The sequence below is a fragment of the Passer domesticus genome, chromosome 1, assembly GCF_036417665.1.
Source record: "Passer domesticus isolate bPasDom1 chromosome 1, bPasDom1.hap1, whole genome shotgun sequence".
Taxonomy (NCBI): domain Eukaryota; kingdom Metazoa; phylum Chordata; class Aves; order Passeriformes; family Passeridae; genus Passer; species Passer domesticus.
The window spans coordinates 128,180,234-128,204,310 of NC_087474.1; the positions used below are offsets into that span (position 1 = coordinate 128,180,234).

Here is a 24,077-nt window from a genome sequence, read left to right on the forward strand (position 1 = left end):
ACAAGAAGGTTCAATCTGTTGGTGGGAAGAAAAACATGCTTATTATACCTCCTCTTAAGAGCAGGAGGTATAATACAGCTGCAGCGTCTATCCTTCTGACAGTCCTCATACTTCTAGTGATGTCTGAACTTCTTGATCAATTGTCCTCATAGACTGAGAGACAGAAAGGCCTCAAAGACTTTTTGTTGTTGCAGTTTACCCAATAACTGCCGTGTGACTGGAGAGAAAAGAGCCCAAACCTGCCCACAGAGGAAAGGCAGCAGCCAGCAACTCCTGCCCAGGCAAAGGCTCTGCTCTCACCCAGCAATCATGGCCTCAGTGCAGCAGCAGCGTGGGAGCTGGACAGTGCTGGGTGTGGAAGATTGGACAACCCACATCACTCTTCCACTGGAAAGCAAGCTTAGAGTTATTTATAAAATTCACTGTCCTTGGATACACTGTCCTTTTTGTCTTGGACTGATACATTTTACACATTTTTATTGGTTTCTTGCATTTTACTATCCTTATCCTGACATCCAGCACCTGAAATCTACTTATTGGGTTTTTTTATCTCCTAGTGCAATAAACCTCTATTAAATTTACTGAAATCATGAAAGCTAAGTTTGCCTAAAATGTCTCAACTCCATCTTTTTTACTGCTTTGAGGCTGGTTTGTGCCTTTATATGTATAATGAGCTGGACAGCTCATTAACTTGGACTTGTGTGATTCAGTGTGTATTTTCAGGACTCTGAAAGACAAAGCTAACATTTTGTATACAGTGCAAATGACTCCTTACCACTGCTGATTGCTCTTCTTGTTGGAGACACCTACATTTTCCTATCTATAAATTTAGAAGCAGAAAACCATTAGTTTGTCTCAAATAGTTCAATGATTTTGAGTCACCCAAACCAAACAACATAAAAACCAGTATCCTGACCACAGCTCAGTGGAGTTCATAGGGCCCTGTCTGGAGTTTATTGCCATGAAATGTGTGGCAGTAGAGAGCTCATGTGGCTCCCTCTTCTGTACATCCTGATTGCTCCTTAAGACTGTGCAGTGAACACCCGAGGGACCTGCTAAAGATTAAATGAGAACTTCTTTGCTCTTGAGAGAGGGAAGATATTGTTGGCATCTCCATATGGGGAAGCAAAATGGTTAACTGATAACAGAATTATACTATAAAACATACAGGACAAAAAAAAAGGCAAGAAAAAAAAACTTTAAGTAGTCCTCTGTGAAGCTGAGATAATTTTGCAACTTGAGCAATTATAGGATGAAATCTTCAAATCCCATTGGATAAAATCAATAGACGTTAAATCTCTTTTTTTGGTCCTTTTTTAAAATATTTTTTGCATCTGTATCTATACAGGTGTACAGTTGCTGGTTTATCATGGCATAATAGTTGTGTCAGCTTATAAATTATTTCACAGATTGAAAAACATTTATTTATGAGAGGTACTGTGTAGTGGTTTGTGGGAGCCAGGAAAGTGCTACTTCTGATGGCACAGAGCCATTGACCAATGTCTGTGGTCAGATAACTTGACTTCTTCCCTCAGTCATCCCAGCTGGAAAGTGTGTTAAATGCATTGCCCCTGGAAAATGACAGTGTGCATTCATGCATTAATGTGTGTTTTACGGCATAGACGATGTTGCACTTCTCCTTCCCCTTCAGCTTGTAGTTTCTGGTTTCCTAAAGTGTTATGCAGAATCCTGTGCAAGTGATGTTTTACATTTCCTAAACCTTTTATATCCTTGAAGTTTAAGAAATTAGATAGCACCAGCCTTCCTCTCTTGGATTTCCAAAGACATTTCAGGCTTGTCTTTTATCTAAATCATTTTATGGCCCATTAATTGAATAGATAATGTTTCCCAGCGAAGTCTGAAGGGTCATTTAGCATTTTCAGCATGACACAGTATATTTTCAGCCAGGGATGAATTTTTTTTTACAGTTTCAATACCAGCAAGTGAGCCAGCCTTTGATATCCACTGCTCTTGATACATGTAAATCTTTGTGCTGAAATTTAAGCAGAAGAAATAGTATTTTGGTTGAAATTGCATGTCTTCTTATGCCATTACTGAAAAATCTGAAAAGGCAAGGAAGACATTAACTACTGCTTGTAAGAAGACAGAATAAAATCACCCAGAAGTCTAGCCATAAGTTCTCATAGAATTCAGAAGAATGTTAGGTAGTAAAATAGGTGTTTTCAAAGAAAAATCTAGTTATACTGCACAGGTCAACTACAAGTCAGTTTTGTAAGCCAGTTTAATCTCTGTTAAAGACCTGTGTTAATCATCCAGTTTGAAGTGCTGCCAGTAGTGGCCTGGTGGCACAAGGAGCCCTGTTGCCCTATGGCACAGTCATAGAAAGTCCAACTTCTTACAGTTATTGACATTATTCTGAGCACTGGGCAGTATCCAAAACAGTCAGCCCAAGCTATGTTTAGGCTACTGAGCCATTATGCAGTTGTATATAGCAAAAAAAGGGGAATGTGCATCCTCCTTGTGTTCTTCTGCCACTGCCAAGTGGGACCCAGTCCTGTAAGGCCTTGGAAACATGTTAAGCTGCACACACCTTTTCCAGACAGACACGGACAGGAAGACGAAATCCCATTGGTCAACTGGTTGGATATTTTATGTTTGGAGTCTGTAAGGCTTCTTGGCTTTTGGGAGAAAGCTTTTTGGGAAAAGAAAAGGATAACTAGTCTTAGTGGTTCAAAAAGGTTTGCAAGTCTGCATCATACCTTTGGTTAATCAGAGAATCATAGAAAGGTTTGGTTTGGAAGGGACCTTAAAGGTCATCTAGTTCCAAACCCCCACTATGGACAGGGGCACCTTCCATGAGATAAGGTTGCTTAAATAATTATCTTTTCTAAATTTAATGAGAATAATTACATTCCATAGTACTGCTTTTGTGGACAGTCCTTGCTCCTGAGTTGTCATAATTTGTGGTGGGTCTTTAATTTTTAATTACTTAGTACTACTTTTGTGGAGGATGTTTTTTATTGAGGTTGAACTGGGGAGGGAGAAAGAAAGCTGGTCATTCATATAAATACATATATATATATATATATATATATATATATTCATATATATACCAGTTCATATATGTATATGTGTGTATATATATATATATATATATATATATGTGAATATAAATACCTATAACTAATAGTTAACAGCTACTTTAAATCTTTAGTGGCCACATTCAACAACTGCAGCCTAAGAACATGGCAGATTATGGTCCATTATATAATTTTATGTCATGATAACTTCAGGGTGTGTTTTGAAAGACTCTGAGCTCTCATGGTGAGTAGCAAGTAACTGCACTTCATCTCTAGAATTAGTCTCTATTGTTGCAATTCAGGTGGAAGAGATCATAACTGTGTACTCACCTCTTACTCCTCCTTATGGTACAGTTGCTCCAGGGACTACTTATGAATTCACACTCAGTGTTTATTAAGCAGATCACTCAGAGCTTGCAACTTCTATTTCAGTTCCTGCCATATCACAAAGTAACAACAGGGCAAAACAGGGAAGCAGCATCATAACACATAATGTCATTTTCTCTTTCACGACTGCAGCTGCTAACACAGGGCTGAGATTCTCTGTGAAATGAGAACAATAGATCACAAAGTTGTGCCAAGAGGTGTCAGGGGTGCCAAAACAAAATTCTGTACACTTATGATCTTGTAGAGAGAGTGAGGGCGCTCAGAACTAATCAGCTTTTAAAGTAATCTCTGATCTCCAAATTACTGCAGGCCCTGAAATAATCTTTAAAATGGTGTCTCCTGCACATGTCTTTTTGATGAGCACCAACACAAAAAGAGAACCTCAAAGGAGCATTTGCCCTGCATGGTCAGAAATCCTTAGGGTAGTAAAAGTATGCAGAAGGCTCGTGTGAATAAGGCCTTGGTTAGTACCTTTTACTCTGAAAATATTACTTGCCTCCCAAGGCACAGGAAAGACTCATATTTTTTCAATATTAATGATATGATTGCATGCTCAAGTTGGAAGATGAGCAATCCATTCTCAAATCACAAGCCCACCAAAATAGGTGTCAATATCACCTCCAATCAAAAAGACAAGGTGTTATAGAAGGACAATTTGGGTTGCTGTAGCCAACAGCTGCCTGAGCACAACATGGGGCAGATTCTTTAGGAATGAGTGTTTCTGATTCCATATGAATGAATGATGTCTGATTTCATGTAGGATTTAATGCCCAGGCAATAAAGAAATTTGGCATCGGACACAAAGTAAGTTAGTGTCTATGCCAGTCCTTCTAGAAATGTGATTACAACAATGTAACTATTGAAGGAATTGAAAGACTGAATATGTCTGAGATTTGTAAAGCTACCAGGTAGTGCATTTCTAATGTTTTTAATAGAAAACTTCATGTATAATATAGCTTAATAGAAGCAGAAGCAATAGTAACAAGGGTATCGCACAGACTACACAAAGTGCTGCCATGTGAGCAGGCATGATTTCCTGAGCAAGGGCTGTGCCTAATGCCAACAGATAGATACTTCCTGGGGGGAGAATAAAAGGTCAGAGGAAGGGCTAATGGGAGAAGGAGGGTAAAAAAGAGCATATATGGACTCCTACACCCATTTTACAAGCAGTAGAAAATATGATGCATCATACTCATGTTGCATAATTCAGGCAGTAGGAGGAATCATAAAAGTAGCCAAAGTATGGCTCAGAGACACATGGATGTGCATATTTTCAACTGTGTGCATATTTTGACTTCATTCCGTTTGTTGGCTCTTTGTTCTGATCCTCTTTCTTTCATTCACTCATTTTCTTTCCCTCTGCTTTGCTCCCATCAAGCCGCTGTACCTAACAATGTTTGCTGTCATCCCACAGTTAACTGTGCTGTCTCATGATTTCCTTTTTCCTCCCTATCTCATCCATTTGCATTGAAAGGTCTCTGGAACAGGGGACACTCAAGCATTGTGTTTTCCAATACCTTTAGGCCAGCTCTGGTTCCTGTACTGATTAATAAGGTGCTAATCTACTCACTATAAGACACAGAGTATCTTAACTGATAGCACATTTAAAATAGATTATAGCCACTCACTGCTGAGAGTTTGAGACCAAAACAACAGAGTATACCTACTTCTCTCTGTTGTTGTTGTTGTTTTGGTTGGTTGGCTCTGTTTTCTTGGAGTTTTTTGTAACGAGCATAGAGGACTGGAGTCCTTTAAGGGAAACATTTCTACGGTGAAATGAAACTCCTCTCTGTTTTTGATCAGGAGCATTAGTAACATGTCCATGTAAACTTTTTCAAAAATCAAGATGATTTCTTGGTAGTGGAATTAAGGTTTGCAGCCCCACGTTAAATATTTTGATGGGAAAAAGGCTATGAGACAAGTCAGAATCTAATTTCTCAGGACCTGGAGGGAGCTTGTGGCTCCTGGGGTCCTGCTCTCAGTGGAAGCAGGGACATCCTACTGTAAGTAGGTAGAATTAAATTAGAGATGAGCAGTAGATAAATTAGATGGGAATGATACAATCTGACATAAGTAATTTAAGAAGCAAACCCGTTCCATTAAAAATGGAAAACTAAAAAATATGACCTCAGGTACACTTCCTTTCTAAGGTTAAGTCTGTATTAAATCAGAATTGTGGCTTCAGCTGCATGCATAGACCTTTGAACTAGCCAGTGCAGATGTTGATATCCATGGAGTCCAGCAGGAGCCACCAAATACCCAGGACATCCTTGGGTTTGCCACCTGTTGATTACCCAGTGGTCTAAGCTAACACAACACTGAGCTCTCATTCATTTGTTACAAGAGTGGTCTAAGCTAAGGCTGTTACCTATAGCTCAGGGATTTGACAAACCATGGTGTTGCCCTGGAGATTTTTCAGGTTCTTCCACACTGGAACTTCTGCCCTGAAGGCGAAGGATGACGGCAGAAGGAATGGATAGTAGTGGCACAATTTATATGAAACTGTGAATGCAGTTATACTGCCATTTTCTCTGGGGCCAAAAAAGTCTTGAGAATTTTCTGGTTCTATTTTTTTCACCCCTCTTGACTTCACACGATTTACTTCCAGTGCTGCAGGTTAGAGCCTGCCACAGTGTACCACAGCATCTCTGTGGGGCTCTCTGTGGCCAAAATCACCATGAGGAGGAATTCCAAAATCATACAAGGCAGAAAAGCCTCCCAAACTGACTTTGACAGCAAGTAGAGTTCCTATACAAAGAAAGCAGAGTACCTATAACCTGTGTCTAATTTCTCCTACCAGAATTGCATTCGTGTGAGTGGATTTTAAAGCAGCTTTTATCTTATTGTGGGAGCCAGGGTAGGGTAGCCTTGATCCCTAAATTAGACCACTGCTGGAGATGAACTTGAAGCTTCTGTAGTCTCATTTGTCCTTATCTTGACCAAATTTACAAGTTCAGGCTTGCCTGTCTTATTTTTCCAAAATTGAGGATTGTAATGCAAACATTCACCAGAGAGCAGGGCATCAGGAAAAATCAATTAAGACCTTGTGAATTGTAGCATTCTACCCCAGGACTTTGCATCTTTCGATTAATCAGAAAAATTTTAAATAAATAAGATTTCTGTATATACTTGCCCCTCCTCTATATTTAAAATATAGTTCTGTCATTTATAATCGTATTTCTGTATTATTGTTTGACGATTATTATTGTGTTCGAATATTATTATTGTTATATCTTCCATGTCTCGGAAGTGTTAGATTGCAAAAGCCTGTGTGACCTAAAATTTGTCTGACTTATATTTATATAAGAATACTGGATAAAGCTGGGCTGTACACAAGCTTTATGATGAAATCATTTCTGTTGTGTCCTTATTTGAATTTCCATATTTACTTAACAAAAGGTTTCACTGGGGCTTTTCAGTCCTTATTTACATAGATCCATCAAAGATGGCATAGTTAGACACAGGATGTAGTTGAAAATAGACAATAGCACAGCAGGGTTAAGGTATTGGGCTGCAGCTAAAGTGTTTTGTTAGGAAGATCTGATAAGTGCTCAGACTTTTTGCTAAAATAAAGACCCTGACAACAGTGGGAATTCAACAGGGTAATCACACTTAATGCAGACTGTTTAGAGCAATTAGAGGTGATTGGCAGTGTCTTAAAGCCCTTAAACAGAAACAACATATAAAAAGAACTGACCTCAATTGGATTTCAGCTTCGTTGCCAGTTTCAGTCTAATGGCTTGTATCTATCGTTAATGTACATAAGGGTGAGGAATTTTTTATTGATACTGTAGAGTATCGGTACTGAGGCTTCCTCTGCCATGGAAATATCAAAACGCTCCACGTGGTAGGCAGCCCTATCAGTATACAGTGCAAATAAAGAGTGCCAAGGGATAAATCTCTCTTCCCTGATGTCCATGAGTTGTTTATCAATGAATGGATCACGAATGCCGCGGGGACGGCGGGCAGACAGTGACAGATGATCCAAAGGCAGAATGGACTGCAAAGTGTGTTTTTAATGCAAAACCAAAGTGTGCAAAGACTCATTTACAAACAACAGTGTATTTGCGCTTATAAAAAACACACAGATATTTAATCTGCAGTGAGTGAGATACTCCGATTTAAAACTCCGCCGACATACTGAAGTCACTGAAATGAGGCTGACTTTTCATTTCCCAATGATTTAGCTCATAACTCTAAGTGGAACTAGCTCATGTAATGAATCACCAAAGCAGTAACACACATCTTAGGAGCCTTAGCAGGATTTCTGTGATAGTGTCTTTAGGACAAAATTTGCTAAGGCATGGCACCCACTGACGTAGCCAAATGTTGAGTGCTAGGCTGGCCTTGGTAGAAGACATGTTTGCAATTAAAAAGTCACACTTATCCACAGAGAGGGTATGGCCAGAAAGACAAAGCATCTACCCGGGACAGTTTAAATTATGTCGGTAATTATGGTAAGAATTGCCATGTTTTCAGCTGAAATACACAGCTAGAATAGTCATGTGCTCCTGTGTTGTTGTACTGTAGTGCAGAAGTTTGGTATCTTAGAAGTTAAAAACCTTCATTTAGGAGGCAGCAGCTTTATAAAACATTCTGTCCTGATAACTTTTGAATGTCTAATGCCACCCAAGTTTTTAATATGTTTTTTATTATTATTATTATTTACAGTCATACAGTGATTGTGTGCATAGGATGTCTTATGTTCATCTAACCTAATCTGTTCTGAAAATATCTGTATTACTATATTGCCACCATTGCAGCAATATATCTGCAGTTAAGATGTTGGAGTGACTGTGGAGTGATGTGCTGAGGGAACAACCATTCTGTCATGACAGTCACCCCAGCCAGTACTTTTTGGTCTCTAAGGGGAAGGGCCAATGCTGAAATCCACAGCTGGGTACACTGCTTTAGCAGCAGAATTTATGCAATGTAATTTGTGTATTTTCACAAGTGCAAAATAATGACCCAAGGGAGCAATAATCCTCTGCCAGTTTGAATAAACAGTGAGGTGAGTATAGATCAAGAGCCTTTCTCTGGACAAAATCTACAGAAAATGAAGATTTGCTCACATACTTTGCATTATGACAGACAGCAAAGAAAGCTGCTGGTTTCTCTTTCTTAATCAGAGTCCTGGGTTTAATCAATAGTCACAGTAATCCCATCTGCACAAGGCTGGGAATTGCCTTGGTCTAGCCACCCAAGAGATAAGCCTTCCTTTAAGTCTGACCCACTGGCCTGGACTCCCTCCACAGCCAGTGGAGACAGAATTAGGCACCTTCACAGAGAGATTTTTCCCGATCCAGGAAGATGAATAAACCAGGGGGGACAAGAGGGTGTGCACGGTGACTACCTGCACAAGGACACACACAATGAACTCATTGCAGGCACTTGGCTTGCAGTGATTGAAGTTTAGGTGAATGTTTGCACAGGGTGTCTAGCACAGTCAGATACAGAGACAGATCCCTCATCTGCACCTATAGATACTAAAAACCCTTTGCTTTCAGATCCAGTAGGAGCAGAGTCTTGCAGTCATACTCAAACCTACCTGCAACCTCGTGTAATTCCTGAGCCATTTGCTTGTTTCACTTTGTTCCTTACTTGTTATAAGCCAGATATCTGAAATCTCTGCTTGTGTACACATTTTATTCATAACTCAACAGGTAGTAAACATTTAATATGGTTTCTACATTAGGATAAATAATGGTTTACTATTTTATTACATAAAAAAGGCTGGGGGGGGGGAAGCGAAATTTAAATAATCTCCCAAAGGCAAGCTCTCAAAATTAGAGAAACATCATAATTTGATTGCTTGTCTAGTAGCATAATTTTGAAGTTTTTTGCTTTACTAACAACTTCAAGTTTTAATACATTAACTGGAGGCACAAGCTTATGGCTACTTAGAATGTTACTTAATTAAAACAACGTTAAATTACCATCCTTTCCCTTGCCATAGGGGGCAAACAGCCAGAGGATAATGAGTTTTATTAACTCTCATAATGTCAACGTTGACTGCATCCAAATATTGGATCAATTATTTGTCAGTCCCCAAAGAACCACCTAGATAAGCAAATGCGTCAAGGATTAATTGATTGGTGCAAGGTTCTCTCTTTCCAGTACAGTTTTGCTACTGTGCCAAGGAGAAGAAAGTCAAGGTGTTTTGAGGCTGGGTTATTTCTGCTCAGCACCAATCACCCTCCTTTTGCCTGGTGTCTTCTGTTGATGCTGTGTGGTCAGCGACATCACTGCAACCTTTCAGCAGCTGTCAAATATCTTTACAAAAACCGCTGGTCTCAACTGGCAAACAGTGAGAAATTTTCTAACCAAACTTTTGAATTTCTTGTTTTGCTTTGTTTCTCAAACCTCATGCTAATTTGTGGAGGTGGAGTCATTACCTCGGAATGCACCCCCCTCCAGGAAATTCCCACCAGGAAAGGACTCTCTAGCACAGAAATTAGGAGAAACATCTGCAGCCCAGACTAAGGAATAGATCAGTGATTAGGGCACTTGACTGGGATGTTGAAGACCTATTCTTCCTCTGTCCCAGCTTTGCACTAGCCCTGGGCTGCTGCCAGAGGAAGGGAATTTCCTTCAACCGCCTCCAAGGGCTTTCACCTTTGAATAAATAAACTGTTGATTGCTGGGTGATACAAATTGTGTTTTTCATAATACAAATAGATTTGTCAAACATCTGGTTGCAGCTCATGTAGCTTTTGAGCAGACTTTTTCACAAAATTCTCGCTTATCTGCTCCATTAGGGACATTTTCTTGGCTCCATGTTTATGGATGTATACTTAGTCTATAGAAAATTTCTACTCTCTGCATTGAGGGAATCCAAGAATCAGCAGTAACAGCACAAAGAAAGCCAAGCACAACCAGGAATGAAGGGGTGAAACTGGTTTTTTTTGGTTTTTTTTTTATTTGGTAGCAAGTAACTCTTATGTTCACTTCATGTGTGCATTAAATGACCATATCATATTGTCATCTCTCTTGACAGTATTTGCTTATTTTTTGAGGGGAAGAAAATTGGATTTTAATTTCTTTTGTTCTTTTAAAAAGACTTGGTTTCACCTCACAGAGGAAAAGAAGGCTAGGAAGAAACATTGCTTAGCAATTTTCCACAGTAGATTTTTTGTGGGATTTTATCCAGACTTTATTACAGATATCCCTGAGGTGGAAAGCCAAATGACAAATTCCCATGAAAATTACATTGGTTTGGTGTCAGAAATATTCTCTAACCTGTAAAGAGCAAGTAACCCCACAAAGTCTAAAACTATCACAAATTCAGAAGAAGCAGATAAAAACAATTTTTAACACTGTGCATTTCTGTTCAATGTGGGTGAATTTTCAGAAATTTGCTTCATTTCCCATACTGGGTCCAACCATTTTTGTTATTTACATCCTGACTTACTCTCTGACTCAACTCTAGTGAGCTAGCCAGCTCTGAAGCCAAGACATGTAGGTTTGAGGAGGTTCTGTCTCATCCTTCTGAAATTAAACAGAAATGCAGTATTTCCTACCCTTTAAACTGTCCATAAAGTGGATTTTACATCATATCTAAAGGAAACTTGAGAAGAAAAGTACATCATGATACTAAAAATAAGCAGTGAAATGTATGCATATAAATATATATAGATATACATATATATATTTAAATAATGCACAAAATCCTTCATAATATGTTAAAATGGGAAACACTGGAAAATACAGCACTTTGCACCATGTTTCAACAAAATTAAAGTTTCAATTCCTGCAACCTCTGTTTTTCAAGAACATGTCTTTTAGTGGCACATCTTCCCACGATACTAAGAACTGAACAACAAATTTTTTAAGTTTCCTAGCTATCCTCAATGCAACCTTTTGGGAACTCATTCCCAGATGTCATTTTAGCCATTTCCACAAACAGCAATAGCTGAATGTTGATAATGTGAATGGAACATGCTCTGTGCTAGCTTTGAAATCCAGCTTGTTTGATTCCTAGGTCTGATAAGTGAAATCCCCAACAATGGTAAATTGGGACCCAGTAACAACTGGCACAAGCACCCACGGCTCCACACCACTGGAAGGGAAGCGATGTGACCATATAAGACATCCCCCGCTTCTCCACTCCTTCCTGTTCCTACTCAGTGTGACTCTGCTCCCTCAGCTGATCTGATGTGGCTGCTCATGGACACATCATCTGCATGGCACTGGAGAACTGACACGGTTTTTTAAACATTAAGTAAATTTTAAATTGCTTTAAAAACTAGTGAAAAAGCACTCATAAGCCAGCACTGTGACTTATATCAGCAGCAGAAATACTGCAGAAGGAAAGACAAAGGGGTTTAATGCAGTCAGCGTAATAAACCTTGTGCTTGCCTATCCTCAAGAGGGTCAGTAAAACTTCCACTTAATACAAGCCAACCTCTCTAACAAATAGGAGATATTGCTGGATATTAACACTCAAAGCCATCTGCAACTTAGGAAGTTGCATGTGTTTTAGACTAAGGAAATCCTCCTGAGTGTCCTTTTTTTTTTTAATGGATAGAGAAGCAGGTTAAAGGGTCTGAAGATAAATAATAAATGAGTGACAGCTTAAGATCACAATTAGGCCAACATTAATAAGCACCAATTCAGAAAGATAAAGAATTTATCTCCAGAAGTGACCACCACATTATATATGTCCTATTACACCTTAATAAATAAACTGAGTTAGCATTACAGTTGAATACAAAACAGGAAAAATGTTATACACAGGAAAAGTCTAAACACTTTTTCTCCCTTTATTTTTCCCTTGCACTGCCTTGGCAACAGCCTTAGTCATTCCCACAGGGGAAAAAGATATCTGAGTATAATGTCCATCCTCTGTTTCACAATGGTAACCTTCAAGAAGGGAACTTTCAGACATAATTAGCTTTGCCCTGCATACTATTGGCACACCATTCTCAACCCTAAGGGGACCCCCTTTCCATGGCACTTTAAAATTAAGATCTATACTAACAATAAGATCTATACTAAATACTGAACATTCCATACAGACTGGTAGGTCCTCTCAATGCAGCTGAAGCAACCTGTAGCAAATGACATTCCAAAGTAAAAATGGTGAGTTAAATTAAATCTTGTTTGTTTATTTGTTGGCTTGTTTCCCTTCCTCTCTTTTATTCTTACTGCTTATTTGATCAAAACACACTGAGTGGCAAAACATCCTCTGATAAGTCTGGCTCCTGCTGAGCATATTAGCTTATCTGTCCCTTCATCCCATCTTTTACAAAATTGAGTGCTGTGACAAATCAGAGCATTTCAAACTGTTTTAAGTTTCTCAGCTCTAAGTGATTTACTGTTAACCTTAGTTTAAAAACACAGTTCTTAGAGATGAGATAATGACAATGCACAAATTTATTACATGATATCAACACACAACAAATCATGACTGGTAGAAAATAGAACTTCAATGCATGATAATAACGATGAAGAAGTAAATCCCATAGTTAGTCAGGACCAACTTTATGCCTTGTCCAGCCAACAGCAGTGGAAGTTTAACTTCTCACTTGCAGCATGTGAGCCTAGTACAGGTTTTCATTGTACTTACTCCAAAAAAATCAGTCCCATGGTCCTGCCACAACCCTGGTTTACCATAAGTCAGTGGAGTGATCCTTCAAACCTACACTCTGAGTCTAGGGGACAAGAGCCCAATTTTTAAACGTGAAGCATTGGTGTTGGGAAGAATGACTCAAGACCAGTAAGGAACAGCATTGCAACATTTACATGGGCATCTAGGAGCACAACTACTTTCTTTTAGTGATGGACAATAGCACTGCTTAAGTAATACAGATCTTCTTTCACCTAACAGATAGCCAGGAAGGGAGTTTCTTTCTAGTCACTAAGGTGTCTTTGCCTAAAGCATTTAGAAAAAAAGATACCAAATAAGAGACAATATCATTGTTCCCTTAAGAAAAAGTAGCACGAGGAGGAGTAATATGTAAGTGGGATCAGATGCTTTAACAAAATTTTATCCTCCAAATTTCAGGAATTTAGGAGCTGAACATTTTTTCTTATTAAAGAAAATGAAGTTTTTTCATGGAACTGCAAAGTCCATATCAGCCCTGGAATATAATGCCAATTAGTAATGCTAATACTTCTACTAAAACTAAAAATAGCTACTCTCCCGAAGGTGATTCAAGCAACCACTCTTACTGCAGTCATTGTTTCTGTTGCTTGAAGCAACGGAAGAGACAGCCGAGGAGCTAATACACTTCTTTAAGTGAAAACTGTCTTGTCAAGGACCCAGCACAAAGCTGTTATGCTACTGGCACCTCCAGAGAAATGTCAGGTGGTATCAGCTCAGGTAACCGACCTGTCTCAGACAAAAGACTAAATTGATTATGTCCTCATTTCACAAACAAGAAGGTTATTTACCCAACTCTCAGTGACTCAGTGAAGGATTTCTGTTCCACTCTGTTAGAAGCCCAGTGATTCTAAAAACCAAATTAATACTGAAGATAACAGGCCTATTTTCTTCCACATTTAAGTATAAAAGTCTTTCCAAAGCAATAAATTATTACGTCATTAGCAACTGCTCTAATGAAAGTGGGTATGGTCTTTCACAAATCACTTAGATGATAGCTCTCTCTATGAAGGAAACTGAGAAGAAGAAGCAAAGCCCATCATTAAACTAAGCATGAACAGGAAAAAAAAACATTAACCCCATGCTATGAGCCCTGGATTTTTCCAGAGAAACAAAGAAGAAGTAACTGGTTATAATTTTGAAAGACTAACTCTCAAACTACTTTTGCAATGACTGATTAACATGGTCTAATGTCCCTGCTCATTACAGGGGGGTTGGAACTAGATGACCTTTAAAGGTCCCTTCCAGCACAAACCATTCTATGATTCTATTGTTCTGTGATTCTATGGTTCTGTGATTCTATGATTCTATTAAAAGTCTGCTTGATGTCAAATATCTCTGCTTCTCACTGCTCCAAGTTTCCCATCCTCCTAGCTCACACCACTGAGCCCTGTCTGCCTGAGACATTATTGGTGTTCCTGTGATAAACTCAGCATTAATGATGTACGATGGTGTCAGCTCGAGTATCAGCTGCCTATAGACCCTGCACACTTCCAACAATAGCAATCATGTTCCTGATTGATGCATTTGCTTTTTATGCCTTTAGATCAATTCAAATTGCAAACACCTATTGGTCATCTTTGCTAAAAACCTGGCTAATGCAAATCTTGCAGGTGCTCTCAGAATTTGATGTTTCCTCATACGCTGATTTTCTTTACTCCAAGTTCCTCCAATGGTTTTACATTAGAACATATATCCTTCATACCAGGCAGAATGAACATATGGGCATTACTGTCTCCATAATGAAATTGATTGAAATTGCTTGAAATTCAAATTGATTGAATTGGTTGAAATTCAAAACACCTTCACTTTGCCTCCTTTGTGCTACTGAAATTCTCATTAAATCGGTTGCAGTTTTCCCACAGATGAGGATGTGAAAGTGCATGCAGGGGGAGTTTGACTTGAGAGGTTGTTTGGGTGAAGATTATGTACATTAGGGGTGCTCACCAATTGGTGAAATAACTTTATTCAGGTGATTATTCAGGGTCTGCTAATGTTTGTTGAGGTTTTTAGTTCTGTGTTTCTGCTGTCTAGAACATAACTCATGGTGGCACCAGGTGCCAGCTGTTCAGGGACCCACGAAAGATGGGCCAGTAATAGATGCCAAGCCCTTGGGAACCTGACATCCAAGCAGGACAGGTGAGGCGTAATGTGCCAAACCCATCAGAGTCCTTATGAATTAGTCCTGAGTGTGAACTCCCAAAGTTATGGCTTCCTAAAGCCAGGAAGGAATTACCTTACACAGCAAAGGAATTATCCTACTTGCAATTGCAACATTTTACTTCCCAGTGCTGGTGGAAACCTGCGCTGTTAATTGCCCGCTCATTTACAGCTGATAAACAGCTTCTTTGTTGCTGTGGAGACACAGATATGGGGACAGCGTCCCTTGGTGACGTGAAATTTGATGAAGTGAAATTTGTTTAAGTTTAAAACCAGTCACATAAATCTTGGGGTTATCTCCCTGTAGCAAGTGTGGTCTGAAGTATATTATTCTGTTTATTTTAAAATTAAATTGTTAAGGAGCAATTTTAAAATCAGTAAAGAGAACCCTGCCCACATTTATTGCTGTGGTGGGGGTTTGGGGGCAGTAGTAAAAGTTGCTCCAAAAACGACTTGATAAACTCACACTAGAAACATTCCTTCAAGGACTATGTTAACAAAAAAGCTGAATGTAAACTCACCTCATTAAATCCTTAAAATGCAGTTGGTAGGAAAGATGAAGAAGTATCAGATGTAGTAGTTTTCTGTGCCTGTTTTCATATTTTTCACTAATGATTATTCAGAGATATAATGTCTTTTATCTTGGATCTGACTCAGTACTAATATTAATTTATTATTTCCTAAAAAAGATGAAAATTATCTTATGGCCTTGCTCAGCTTATAGGTGAAGGAAACCTCTATTATTTCTGGAGATCATATTTGTTTGAACTTATCAAAATACAGACTTTTCTTCCTTTTCTTTTTTTTGTACCTTTGAAGAGATATTAATATATTTCCACCAAAATGTTAGCCAGCAGACTAGATAAATTTCTTACAGCCTTTTTCCAAAATATTGACCAGCAGAGCTGATGCTATTTTCTACAGACTTTCTTTAAAGTGTAGTCAGCAATGTATATAAAGATGTCTTCATTTTAGTAATATTTTCCAGTATGCATCTCTTTAAAAAAACCACTGTTACTCTGTGGTTCTTACTGTGGTTTTCCGAGGCAAATAGGATTAGAAATGCATATAAGTGTACATCTGTAGAAAAGAAGAAAATCTTTAAAGGGAATGTCCTCTTTATAGACAGACATTAAAGATAACTGAATTTTCCTTTTTGGTTTCAGTAACATTTTATTCCTAATATCAGTGATTTTGCATTAACAGGCTATTTTATTTTAAAGACCTGTGCTCCTGACTGTCAACTGCTTATCAAAACACAAATCCAAAACTTACACATGGATCATAGCTCTAGCATTTTTTCTCTTTTAATTCAATGTAAAAACACAGGAAAAAGTTACCTGAATGCTTTTCCCTAATACACAAAATACTCACTGCAGGCTGAATTTATAAATCGGTATTATTTAAACATATGGATTTAATCCCCTATTACAGAAGCAGGTTCAGTCTCTCCAATGCTCAAAATAAAACAGAAAAAACCCTAACATCTGAATCCCACATTTCAGGCCTAATTATCAAATATGTAAATATAGAGAGCTACACAAACAGAACTTAATTTCTTAAACTGTGCTATTCTAAAATACATACTTAAAGGTCATTACTTCATTATTGAAGCATACTTAGTCTATATGTAGTTTCTATTTTAATAATCTAATTTTTTTCTGTGTTTTCTAGTAAGTGGTTTACAACAGTGTTTTGAGGGTTTTTGGTGTTTGTTTCTTTGGTGTTTTTTTGCTAGGCACTTGTAAATCAAAGTCCCCTTAGGTAAGAACATAGGATAAGAATGTCAGCTCATGAAAATTCATCTATTCATTTATTACACTCAATTATTTAGTGTCAGTTTCTTTAAATATGTATCTGAATTTTCCCCCAAATATAATTTTATTAATTTTTCTATTAAAAGCTTTAAAATATGAGTATTTTAGTTTTGAAAAGAGAATGAAACTAACAATAAGTCACAGAAATTTTTTTTCTGAAATTTCCAGTAAAATAACACATAAATTGTCACTGGATGTTAACGACCTGCTACTTCATCTCCCTGTGGCAAGCCGTCACAAAACCTATGAGTCACTATAAATGTGCTGGTTTTAGGCCATTAGTAGTTATTTCTTGTATGGCCTTTGAAAAAAAAGCCAAACCCTTGCCTGAACTATTGTTAATGCAAGATGAGCTGCAAAATACAACCAGAAAGGCTATAAAATCTGCTTCTTTATAAAATCATTAAGGTTTTCTGTGGTGCTGAGATTATTTTCAGCAAGGCTATTCAGTAAGGAAAGTTTGAGATTTGGCCTTCTACAGTAAGCACTCAATAGACCACAAAATAATGCTTTTACAATAATCGATTCTGCCTTAACAGTCTTCTTTTTTTATTTGTAAAAATAGGTTTATAAACTATGTTGCTTCATTTCACATCCAGCAACCTTGGGATAACACTCTCAGACAGTAAGAGATTTTGAGGTAGGCCTTGATATTGCAGACAGCCCCAGCTTCTACAAGCAAACATAGATTTCTTGGCAATTAGACTAGCTGGACTAAATTTCTCTCTGACATGATTTATAAATTCATCCAACTTAATTTGCTGATAGGAAGCTGAGCACTGTACCCGGGTCATTTGGTGTGATTTATATCAGAAAAGTGTGCAAAAGAAAATCGAGCTTCTCTATCTTGCTCTTGTCCTCTCCTAGGTTCCTGTTACTATATAACAGGCATTCTTTTCCTTTAATTACCTTTTTCACGGCTTGAGAGCTTTGATGACTTGATTAAGCCTTGCAGTGCAGTTCCAGTCCCTACCCATCTGATTAATTAGCCCAAACCTTATTAACTTCCTAATTCCAATCAATAATGCACTGATGCTGAACTGTGGAAGGGCAAACTCAGGATAGCAATTTTGTCTGAAAACACAGAGCCATGTACAGTCTGTTCTTTTACTTCTTCATAGTTGCAAAATTGAAACAACCCATCAAGAATATATTTGCTCAGGGACGCATTTTGTCACCACCTGTCTTACCTGAAGCATGTCAGCCATAGGACTTACACTGATGGAGGCCCATTGGTGGCACCTCTGTGCTGGGCTGCCTTCTTCCAAATATTCAGCTGTTTCTTGTGGAAAATGGTACCTACTGCCTTGGGGTTGAGACGTTTAGGTATGCTAATGGCACTGGAAAGGCATGGCTGACCCATGCTCCCTCCTGTACAGCTTGCCCTGAACCTGTGCAGAAGTGAGGAGAGCCAGCAGTGACTTCCAGTGTATTTTAAAGATGCCAGTGGTTATATTTCAGTGCTGAAGGATTATCACAGCAGCTGCCAGCACGATCAAAACAGCACATACATAATCCAGTGCAACTGTGGCTGAAACAGAGGTGGGACGTGATGCTCTCAGCCCCTCTGTCCTGAACTCTGTCACTGGTGCTGGAGATCTAAACGTTTACAAAGGCTTGGCAGAAGGAAGTCAGGTTGGGTTTTTTTGTTTTTCTTGCCCAGGATGATCAGAATGTGCAAGCAGAGAATTTTGCATGGCTGGGGCAGCTGTGAACTGTCAGGCAACTCTGTTTCTCAGGCTGCCACTTTCCCGCTCAGTGATTGATCAATGCCACCATTTAAAATATTTTTATTATAAATATTTGTTAGACCTTACTTGCACAGTCCATTACTGCTATGTCTCTTTAAAATTGTTATTCTTTTCTTGCAGCAGCATTGACAGTGAAAATGGGATCCAAAACTCTCCAAAAGTCTGCTCAGCAAAGATTTCACATTAAAGTAGTTCTACCCATTATTATGAAAAGTACTGTTCTTGTCTGTGTTATTTGGCTTGGTCTAGCTTTTTTCAACTATCGGGTTGGGGGAAATTATAGAATCAGAGAATATCCTGGGTTGGAAGGGACTCCCAGCAATCACCGAATCCAATTCCTTTCTCTACACAGGACGATTAAAAAAAAACACACATTGGTTTTGAGAGCAAAGAAGCACAAGAAAAAAGGAAAAAAGTATGACAAAAAGACCTCTCTAATATGCTTTCATCAGTAGTAGATAGTCCTGGCAATAGCAAAGACAATAAAAATTACAGCTCACGGAACACTTCTCAGCAATGCACAACTGATTTGCATTCAGGATAAGAATCAGTACCTAGGATTCATGGTGGGTGCTAACTCTCCACCATTTATTCTCCAAATAGAAACACGGGATTTCCAGACCAAACACGTCTGAATAACAAACCTTTAAAACACTGTATTGTGCTAAGAAGTCTGCAAGAGGGGAGCTGGACAGGTAGGATGTGTGGGAGGACCCAAGGGCTTCTCATTAAATGCCATTGTTATTCTTGCTTTCTCTGGGTTTTATTTTCTGATCACATAAGCAGCTCCTTTGTTCTCATTAATGTTTGCCTTTCTAAACAATCCATAGTAACAAGTACCTCCATTACGCTTTCCACAGGCCACTGACAACAAACCACAATTCTCTGTGCAATACATTTTCTTGGAGGTAGTGGGTATCAAGGACTCTTAATAGTGCTGTGTCGAGGATCAATTGTTCAGCTCTATAGTGCGGGAGTGTCTCCTGAGCCTCTCAGTGCCTGCTTTTGTGTACAGTATCACTGATGGGGAGTGACATTTCTTTCTTAGGGATCCTTCCCATTAGAGAGGCTGCTTCCAGGCAAATCCAGTTGTGGAGCATTTGGAAAACAAAACATGGGTAGAAGTGGCCTTTTATCACATTTGTCCATGTGATTGATAAGGAATTAAGACACTTTTCTTGCTACTCAGGAAGAAGAAAGTCTAGAAAAGCACTTTAATTCTTGAACTGTTATTATTTCTCTGAACTTTTAAATATAAATACATAGCACCTCATTAATAGGGTTAATTTCCTAAAGCAGAAATTAAGAAAAACTTTTTAAATGCCTTCATCTCTGCATTTTCTAGATTTACATGAGCCACTAGCTTTTGGGGACAATGGCTTTAAACCTTCAGTTTCTTAAAGGTACGAGATCACATTTTTCATGTGTCTGTGCTGAGTTAAGCCAGGGTAGCAATTATGCAAGGGCTACAGTGAAGCAAAGCTGTACATGAGTTTCTATCCCATGAAAACAACAGGTATGCTGCAGGTAGATCTGGTTTTGACCAACTCCAGTCTTAACTATGTAAAATCCTTCTGCATGTATGCTAGTGAGTTTTGAGTCCAGCATCCTGCTGGGTACTGCCAAGTCATGCAGGTTTCATCTTTACTGATGGTGTCCTGTACTGAAGAAGCAGAATTGGTGTTTTTTCCTTGAATTAACAGCCCTCCAAACCCAGTCCGACAAATCCCTGATTTCTAGCTTCTCCTGAGACATTAGGAGAAATCAGGCTGTAGCTGACATCAGCAACTGGTAGATATGGGACTGCTCATTTGTTAGAATTTGGAGTCACATTGCCCCAGAAGAAACTTATGAGGAGCTTAACATGCTGGCCTCGATGGCCAAACACCAGGAGGCAGGAATATGCATCTGCACAAAAGAGGCTGTAGGGCCTCACTATGCCTGAGCTTCCCACCTGCAAGACAGAAAGGAGCAGCATGCTGATAAACCCCAACAGAGTTTGGGAACTCCAAGGAAGAGGCGAGCAACATAATGTGGCTTCACTAGCAGGTGGTTCTGCACAGCTAGAGAAGAGTGAGGTACTTACACTGTGGCAGAATTTAGGTGCAAGTGGAATGCCACATTAGCCCAAACTAAGAACACTTCCTCCAAGCTGCTGAGTTTCATCAACATGTGAGTCAAAGCAGAAAAAATTTAAGTCAGTTTTCTTACTGGCAACTGAGCTTTGCAGGGGAATCTGATGCCCAGCCACAGCCAGCAGAAGATCCCAAGGGTCTGCCAGGCTGGATGCACTACCCAGCCTGGCTGCTCTCCCAGGGCTGGCACAGGATGGGGGCAAGCATACTTCACTGGTCGAGATAAGCATTTAAGCAGCTTCCAATAATCCTTTCATTCACTAAACTACACTAAGCAGATCTGCTTGGTCTTCAAAAGGAAATCAAACACGTGAAGAAAGGAAAGTGCATCTAAACTGATTGTACAAAGCCAGCACTGGCCCTTGGCACCAGGGGCCGCCTTCCTGCAACAAACACAGAGGCACGAGGTACTGCAGCAGTCAGTGCATCCATGCTGGAAAAGGTCACGTAGGCTTAAAGAATATCCACTCTTCTCTGTCACCAAGAGATGCTGGGAAGTGATGTGACTGCAGGGATCTTGGCACTCACAGCTTATAGAGAAGTGTACAGGTTGCCAGACACTTTTGGCTTGTGTTTCTCAGGGCCAGTCAAGAAATTCAGGCGGCTAAGGCTCAACACCTATCGAGATTCCAATCCACCTTGTCTGATTACTTCCACCACCCCAACTCCCTTCCGCTCCCTGAAACTTGCTCCTCTCCTCTCCTCTCCTCTCCTCTCCTCTCCTCTCCTCTCCTCTCCTCTCCTCTCCTCTCCTCTCCTCTCCTCTCCTCTCCTCTCCTCTCCTCTCCTCTCCTCTCCTCTCCTCTCCCTCCAGTTTCCTACTCTCCATTACCTCCTTGACATTCACCTTGTGAATAAGATGCCTAAAAAATCCAGCCTTGTTTTTACAAATATTCAGATAGCAACTGACACCTTCTTCTTGTCCTTGTTTGCCATTACCTGTTCTCCCGTTGTTCCAGCTGCCCCTCACCCCACTCATAAACATGCAAGCCAGATAACCATCACAGGACACAGACAGCAATCCTGATGGCAGACAGCATTGAAAGAACAATCGGCTCCTGCTGCCAAGCCCTTACACACATCACCTAATGCTGTGAGGCTGGGCACGGGTGGCTACAGCAAGAGAGGAAACACAGGTTTGGTGAGGCACACAAGAGACTGGTTTTCCAGTCTTCTCTGGAGTTACTCAGTGAGAAGCTGTTTCATCATATCATTCCCTTCTGTGCAGACACAAATTTGCAGGGATGCTGGTTTTGTCCAGATACTGCCACCAGCCTGGTGACCTCCACTTCTGACATGGGGACATATTGTGTCTTATGGGATCCATGCCCTCAGGGATCCATGCCCCCAAGGACAGCAGGGTGAGGGTCTTTCTAAACATTGTCTGGACAAATGCTCTTGACACCAGGGATAGCATTATCTGATCTTGTATGCATTTCCCTGCAATGCAATCAGACCTGCCAGGTCTGGTAGAAAAGTCTTAGTTGGGTCATGTGGAACATGTCCATCTAATGTACTGGGGAAGGAACAGCCCAGGAGAGGGCTTCAAGGGCAACCCACTGTGTGCATGGTACAAACCACAGCCCAGAGCTGACTTTGCTGGCACCCCTAGATTGCACAACAATCTAAATAAGACCAGTAGTAATTACTTAGAAGATATCCAGCAAAATTACATTTGTTTCCAGAATACTATTATCACAATCTATACATCCCATTCCAATCCACGTCACTGTTTCAATAGTAGCTGCTGAATATTCTTTCCTGTGTTCCTTGGAACTGCAACAACAGGCTAGTTAAAATCTGCTGACCTATAATACTAAAGCTCCTCCTCAAATGATGCATTTTCATATCAGGTAGTTAGTTACCTGCCAAAGTGTTCGTAGCTTGAAGGGAGTAAATCTGCTCATCACGTGTGAGAGTCCCATGTTTTAGTAAAATGTTTTTCATTCTTCAGGTGCACCTAGTACAGAAAAAACAGGAACACAACAAAGTGAAGAAAACTAGGGAAATATCTGATTTTATATAAAAGAAAGGGGGAAAATAAGTATTTTATTATTCTTCCTTGTATTCTTTCTCTCAAATATGTGGAAATGTTATTCTAAAATTCATATAATGAATGAGATAAAAAAAACAACAGGAAGGAAAGATCTGATGAACATGGTATCACGCCAAAACCAAATCAAATATTTCAGGTTGGATTCATTTCACTCAGCATATTTTTTAACAAATAGATTGCAGTGTAGAAAGCATAGTGAAATTCATCCCAGGAGTCTGAGCTATAGCTTTCATTCTAGGACATTAATGGAAGATTTCTAACCAGGCTGAGTTTACTGAAACAAAAACATCTCAAGGTCACACTCCTTAGGATGAGATATATTCAATAAAATCACTGAAAAGGGCACATATGTTCCGTGCAGATATACTTACAGATGTCACTCATATATGTTCTCTACTTTTTGAAACCTGAGGTGTAATGGGAGTATATTTATGTTAAAAGGCATTTTAAAAAAATCAAGAAATCAATTTCTTTTAAGAAGCCTTCATATGAGAAAATGTTTTTTCCACCTCTTTGGGTTCCTTTTTTTTTTTTCTTTCTTTTTTTTTCTTTTCCCTGGCTTACAGACATTGTGGCAAAGTACAGCAGGGGCTTTGTAACAGTTTATTGATGAGGAGTGGCCAAGGACATCTGTGGTCTAGAAAACCCACTACCACTGCAAAACAAAACCCTCAACTTCAAAACCATGAAGTGAATTTTAAAAAGACCACAAAAAGCTGCAGCTCTCTCCTCCTGGAATTCCCCACGGGTATTCTTTGAAAAGCAGCTTTTTTTTTTTTTCTGTTGGGATTTCCTATATCAGTGAGAAACCAGTTGATCATCTGGAGCCTGGAAGTATTCATGTTGTTCCTTAGACAAAAGGTGCCGTGACCAGAGAGAGGAAGCAAAATTGCTTAAGCGCCATACCTGGAGCACTATACTTCTTCAAAAGAGGCAGAGTAAAATTTTTCAGATGTGGAGATGATAGCCTCTCAGTTCTGTGCTGATCCATGAAAATTCCAAAGCAAATTTCACAGGCATTGGGAAGTCCTGACATGGAGAACCAATTCTAAGATTTAACCCTCAAAGTTGTGTTTTTATCCAAAAGAAATCCTCACTGTCTGACAAATGTTGGACATAAAGAGAC

General features: G+C 39.3%; 2 long non-coding RNA genes across 3 annotated transcripts; one reads left to right on the forward strand and one right to left on the reverse strand.

Annotated features, from left to right (window-relative positions):
- Window positions 1-2,224: 2,224 nt before the first annotated feature.
- On the reverse strand, window positions 2,225-23,974 carry LOC135280719 (uncharacterized). The gene is made up of 4 exons (XR_010347579.1): window positions 23,858-23,974; window positions 22,761-22,855; window positions 3,372-3,584; window positions 2,225-2,653 (listed from the first exon to the last, which is right to left on the reverse strand). It is a non-coding gene; the product is annotated as an uncharacterized LOC135280719 (long non-coding RNA).
- LOC135280699 (uncharacterized) lies at window positions 14,349-18,973 on the forward strand. Of its 2 annotated transcripts, none has more exons than XR_010347557.1 (4): window positions 14,349-14,475; window positions 15,067-15,171; window positions 17,575-17,649; window positions 18,881-18,973. It is a non-coding gene; the product is annotated as an uncharacterized LOC135280699 (long non-coding RNA). The 2 variants fall into 2 exon arrangements; XR_010347551.1 differs by having other exon boundaries at window positions 18,884-18,973.
- Window positions 23,975-24,077: the final 103 nt, after the last annotated feature.